This window comes from Lonchura striata, chromosome 1 (assembly GCF_046129695.1).
Source record: "Lonchura striata isolate bLonStr1 chromosome 1, bLonStr1.mat, whole genome shotgun sequence".
Taxonomy (NCBI): Eukaryota; Metazoa; Chordata; class Aves; order Passeriformes; family Estrildidae; genus Lonchura; species Lonchura striata.
In genome coordinates, this window is record NC_134603.1 from 66,225,956 (window position 1) to 66,232,519 (window position 6,564).

The following is a 6,564-nucleotide window of genomic DNA, read 5'->3' on the forward strand; positions in this document are numbered from 1 at the left end:
GAGGCCTGGGGCAGCAGGAGTCCCAGGAGTGAGAGTAGAGATTCTCAAGTGTCTCTCCATTCTTCAGGCCTGGTATGAAATGTGTATTATATGTTTTGGCAGCTCTGAGTGCCTGTTGTCATGAGGTGCAAGCTGTGGTTTTGAGACCAGGTTTGTGCTTGGCAGTTCAGGGCAGTGCTCCCAAATCCCCTTGCATCCCACTGCCAATGCTTGGTAAAGGCACTGACAGCAGCAGTGCTGAGGGTTTTATTTTACATTTGTACTGGGCAAGTTTTCTCCACCGTTTCTCCTGCAGGTTTTGAACCAGCTGGCTGATTTCAGCCTCACTCGAGAGGGCAGAGGGTCACTTGATATTAAGGTACTGTCTGCTTGTGTGGAAATGGAGTTCGATCAGAGGGAATTTCCAGATAGCCCAAGGCAGATCTACCTGCCTTTTTCAAAAGAGCACAATTATTTTAAAGTGTGAACTGTACCTTATGCAACCTGAAGTAAGGTGTTTTCTCTTACAAGGGGGTGCCATAGCTTTAAGTGTGCAGATTATCTTTTTAGGCCTTTTGATGTTTCTATCAATTTTTCCTCCTCCTATGTTATCCCATCCCTGACCCTGCTCACATCCACATGTGTCAGTCTCAGCCAGGCAGAAATGTGGAGATCTCAGTCCTCCTCAAGGGGGATGCAGGAGACTTGGGAGTCAGCCAGAGGTAACACACCAAGGAGGAGACCCATGGAAAGGAGGAGTAGCAGTATTATTGGGAAGGTTGAGTTCACCGTGACTGGGAGACAGGAACAGGAGTTGCAGGAGTGCATGAAATATCCCAAACTAGCTAGGATTCCTAAGATCAGTGACACTCAGAAGAGCCTACCTGTGTCCCAGAAGTACGTTTGAAACAGAAATCGACAAAGACCTTTGATAAATGTAAGTCTGAATTGCAAAAGCTTGTTCTAAACTAGACAGTGGTCTCACACTCTGAAAAACCCAGAGAAGTGGAGCAAAAAGCATCACATAAAAAGGCAAAAGGCATGTGAACAACATGCAGAGCAAAACTTACTTCAAAAAAGGCTCAGGGCAGCATGTGATGCCAGTGGAAGGGGTGGAGGCATCTGGGACTTTCCTCCTGCCCCAGAGGGAGGCTTTGCAGGTTTTCAGGGCAGTGTTTCTGTGCTGGTGTTTTCTTGTAAGCCTTCCCTTCCATTCAAAGGGCAGAAAAAACTTTTAGTAGATCATGAGTAGCTGGTACAATAATGTCCCCCTACTTCCATCCTTCTGTCTGTTTCAAGATCAAATTTTCATTGAAACAAGGTGCTGTAGACAGGATGAGTGTCTACAAATAGGTTCTAAACTCTCACATTAAGAGGAATGTATGTGACCAAGTTCAAACACCAATAGGAAGAAAGAAAAATTATTAAACACATAGTCCTGTTAGACACAGGAAGGTCCCCTTGTTGATTGTTGTAATCTTTGGAAGATACTTATTTACATTGGTTCCAGCAAATGACAACACATTTTCTGGTTTGGGGCCCAGTAAATGCATTTTGTTAATAGATTCCATTCATTCCATCCACTTCACATGTATTGTCACTGAATTTATGGCACAGATAATATGCATGCTTACTAGTTTCTCATTCTTTCACAATTTTCAAATAATTTAATTTATGTATTCTGTTCCCTGATATGCAGAAGAGATTTTGTTTGGGTTTTTAACCAAATCTTTGTTTGAAATACGTAATTTTTGATATAATATTCTAGGTTGACCAATAATTTATCTGAGAAAGCATTTAGAATACTGTAAAGGTTGTGAAACCTATGTAGGGTGTTTAAACTTCCAGTTTCATTTATATAACACAGTATTTAAGTCATCTGAGCCCCCAGAAGATTACCTGTATAAGTAGCAAAGGCAGACAGGATTCAGCTTTTGTTATTCAATCTCTTTTCAACATATGAAATGTTTTCCCAACAGCTGGTTATATAAAGCAAGGTTTATTGAGGTTATTTTTTTAAAGGCCAGTAACAACAATACTGTGTTTCTAGAGGTTTTATAAAAAATAATTGCTCCTTATCTGCTCTATGAAGCTACAGAAAACTATCCTATACAACAGTGCTGGCTGCTTGCATATACACTGGAGACATTTGCAAATCTTTTTATACCGCACAATGGTCCGGTTGGAAAAAATCTCCTCACTGAAAGAGTGGTTAAGTATTGGAACAGGCTCCCCAGGGAAATGGTGGAGTCCCTGGAGGTATTCAGTAAGCAAGGAGATGTGGCAGTTCTTGATATAGTTTAGGGAGCATGTGGTGTTCAGTCAAAAGTTGGACTTTATGATCTTGGAGATGTTTTCCAACCTTAATGATTCTATGAAATTTCTTGAAAGAAAAGTAGTTACAGCTTTGAGGTTAATGAACAATATTCACCAGTCATAGATGCAGACTACAGGCCTTAACTATCAAAATATAGGTGTCTTTTTGTTTTGTTTTTCATTTGTTTGGTCTTTCATTTGTTTTTTGTTGGTTTGTTTTTGGTTTTTTTTTTTTTGTTTGTTTTGTTTTCCCTTTGTTAATTGACTGGTAGGTTTAGAAATAACATCCTAATGGAAGCTGTGAGTTTTAGTATCCTAGGCAATTTCTAGAAGGAGAAGTCACAGAGCTTGAATTACAAGATAAAATATCAAGTTGCCTCCAGCCACAGACAGCAAACTGTTTTGATAAGGTTTTTGGGACAGGCTGACAGTTTAGTTCATCGACTTTGCTATTGCTTGAATTTGGGTGTTAATCTTGTTCTCTAATGAATACATCTTAGGATGTGTTTTAAAACTTGTTAGCCTGAATACCAGGGTGCACAAAAGCAGGATAAAGAGATGGGTGGTAGAGGAGAGAGGTCCTCTGCCTAAAAGCGTTAAACACATATTTACATAAAAACACAGAAGGCAGAAATCTCAGGAGACAACACTCTGCCCCTGTTTGACTTTTTTCACCAGTTTTGAGACTTCTCTCTGGACACCACATCAAAGGGCCTCAATTGCTTCCAGCTCGTCGTTGCTCTTTATGATGGCAAGAAGTCAATGGGAGAAGAGAACTTTGAGCTGAAGATCCCAGCAACCAAGAAGGCCCTTGGGCTTCTAGATTCTCTATGCTCCTTACACACCTGAAGTGCTGTACTTAGCCAGCCACATCATGATATAAAGCAGACATTCAGAGAACCAGTAAATATGTAAAGCAGTTTGAAGTATGTGCCATATGAAAGTAAGCATGTCTGTGAACCTTCAAGTTCGCATTTATATTTCAAAGCAGTAAATTCAACTGTTTGCACATTTTGCAATAAAAAATTGGAGGCATACATGTACAAGGAAGGACTTGGAGTAGATGTCTTGAGTAAAACATCATCTTGGAAGGTGTATCTGCAAGCACAGAAAGAAGGTGGGTATTTTCAAATCTGAACTGCACATGTCCAGCTTTATATGAGGTACTTTATTTTGCAAGAGAAGACTGCTGAATTTTCTGAAATTTACTTTCTCCCTCATTCCATAGCCTTTTAAAATTTTCCAGATAGACCTGGCTTCTGGGTAGGAAGTAGAAACCATATTGTTTAATACTGGTGACCAGTCATGCAGCATATTTGAATCCTGAACAAAAATACTTGGAGATGTTGGTACCATTCAGCAACCCATGGCAAAAGAAAATATTTTATTGAACCTCTTCACCACATGGTCATCAGAAAAGACTGTAAGAAATGTTACCCATCTGTGGTCAGAAGTATCAAATACAACAAATTATGCTTACTGAATACTTCAGTTACTGTACTTGGCAGTGGATTTTCTTTAACTGCAGGAAAGCATTACAAATGAAATCTTTAGATTATATGTAAACCAATTGTGCAATACTGGACTTTTTGTTCCTCAGATCCCGGTCCCAGATTTACTGTGCCTATCAAAAGATGCATTCTATTAAGAAAACAGAAAATGTGAGCAGTTCCTAACTACAGAAGACAGCATAGCAGATAAGATATTTAGAATGAAACCACCATGAGACAACTGCAGTTCCAGCAAGATTTGGCTCAAGGATCATGTGGGAAGCATTTACCCTGCCAGACCAGTGATGAAAAAGAGACAGAGGGTGAGGGGGGACACAAGTTCCAAGTTGTGAATCACCCCTCATGTTGGCCAAAGAGCCTGCAGACAGAAATAGGAGGGAAGCGACCAGTGAGGCTGAGCTCTGCAACCTTACTTTACCTGTTCCCACTTGGAAGAACTCTGCTTGTTTCCCTTTCTGAAATTTGCCTTTTCGTACAGCATTTGCCATCATTAATTGGAGCATCTCCCTTCTGCATCCTAATCAAACAGTGCTGGCAAAGAAGAATCATTATCACCAGCAGTGTTGGACATGTGCTGGCCAATTCAAGCCATGAATTGCTTGCCTCAGGCCTGGCAGGTAGGAGTCTCCATTTAATTTTATTCAGAATAAAATTACTAACAGCAATGAAGCATATGTAGACCATCCAGAAAAGGAAACTGCCCCTATTGCTGAGAGAGAACTCAGTTTCTGTTTTTCCCTCAAGTACATTTAAAACATTGATACTTTCTCCCATGGGAGGAATATACCATCAGGTAAAAGATGGCAGCAAACACATTAAAATTGGTGCTACACCAAAAATCAAGAGGTGAAAACCAGCTGAGAAACAGTTCAAAGTCAAAACTGCCCACATCCATCGGTGCCCCACATCTTAGCAAGTGTATCTTTCAGTCAGAGAGTTCCTACTTCAGGGCACAGGTACTCCATGCCAGACCCAAATGTCCTACAGCAGAAGTCAGCAAGGAGTGGGATTTTGGCCAAACCTGCAGTCCAAATACATGTCAGCCACAAACAGGCTTCCAAGTTGGGGTTGTAACGTTCCCCAAATGTAGAACAGAAATGAGATTTTGCTACCAGAAAATGTTGGGGGCCTGGGCTGATTTATCAGGGAGCTGCACTCAGAGTGAACTTCCCTAGAATTTCATTCCAACAAGGGGTCTGCTTTTCACCCCGCCTCCTCATCCCTAGAGAAACAACTGCGGAAAGCAGGAGCCTTTGCAGCAAGCCTGATCCTGTGTCGCAAGAGATGGAGTCACCTGCGTGTGCGTGTGTGTCACTGTGCCCGTGTCCAAGGCAAACAGCGCGCTTCCCGGAGTGCCCGGCCAGCGGGGAATGCGGCGGGGCGGCAGCGGAAAGCGGGCGGGGAATGCGGGGCTGTGCCCGGCTGGAGCGGAAAGCGGGCGGGGAATGCGGGGCTGTGCCCGCTGTGCCCGGCTGGAGCGGAAAGCGGGCGGGGAATGCGGGGCTGTGCCCGCTGTGCCCGGCTGGAGCGGAAAGCGGGCGGGGAATGCGGGGCTGTGCCCGGCCGGGCTGCGGGAGCCGCTCCGAGAGCTCCGTCCTGCGCTCCGCGGCACCAGCGGCGCACGGAGGCGGGGGAAGGGAAGGGAAGGGAAGGTTTTTCCCCGGAATTTTATCTGTCTGGCAGATACCAAGCCCAGCATCCGTGTGTTCTGGGAGGCTCAGATAGACGTGTTCCACCACTGAATCAGTCCGCAGCTGCTTGGCCGCTTGAGCCGACTGGAAAAGTTCAAAGGGTATTTTCATAAAATATAATGGTTAATATAAAAAAATAGCTTTTCTCCAGAAAAATATGTTGCAGATTGGGTGAAAGTCGTGTTTCTTTCCTTTTTCCATTTCTCTCCCTTTTAGCAATGCTTATACACGTCTTCTGCAGTGGGGTTCCCATCACTGAAGTTTTAGGCAACTTCCATCAGGCATTGCTGTACTGGGACTGGGCTAGGACAGCAGGCAGCAAGCCAGCTTTCTGGGATAGAAGCATTCCCTCTGGAGAATGGAGGGAGGAGAGGACAACATGCCTCTCTACTTGTCAGCATATAGTGATTTAGATAATGATAAGGCATGCTGAAGAAGTGTGGATGTCTTTTCATCTAAGCTTATTAGTATGGTGTGTGTGAAATATTGGCTTTAGTGAGCTACGCTGGCTCTGGATGGAGGGTAGAAGATTTTGCAGTGCTTCTGTCTAGCCTGTTTATCCATCCAGGCTACCTGCAGGAAAACTTATTTTAAGGTGGATTTATGAACCAAGATGCCACCCCCTTCTTGCAAAGCTCAGTAGCTACTTGATTGCTTTTTAGTGTGAGAGTTCAGAAAAACATTCTTAAATTATGATGTCTCCAGAGATTTGTAGTAAGAAAACAATGTTAATTTGCCCAGTCTACAAGCAAAAAGATTAAAATAGAGTAAAGTACACTGTGTTCTTTGTTCCAATTACCTGAAATTAGTGTCTTTGTTGGAGATAAGTGCCATAAATGGCTTTAATATTTTTAGGTTTTTCTCTCATTTTGGAGCAGTGCTGTACTGCTGCCACATCACTGCTGCACCACACAGCACAATCCACCTATTTACACTTTTTAATGAGCAGTGACTCTACTGTAGCTGTTGCATTAGCTGTGCAACCATGATTTCATTTCCAAAGGAGAGTGTGTCATAATAAGCTTCTAGAAAAGTTCAAGACAGCTGCCTGTGTCATGGAAAAAATA

General features: G+C 42.9%; 1 long non-coding RNA gene across 1 annotated transcript; it reads left to right on the top strand.

Annotated features, from left to right (window-relative positions):
• Window positions 1-5,095: 5,095 nt before the first annotated feature.
• LOC110469750 (uncharacterized) lies at window positions 5,096-5,867 on the top strand. The gene is made up of 3 exons (XR_002465313.2): window positions 5,096-5,106; window positions 5,490-5,598; window positions 5,714-5,867. It is a non-coding gene; the product is annotated as an uncharacterized LOC110469750 (long non-coding RNA).
• Window positions 5,868-6,564: the final 697 nt, after the last annotated feature.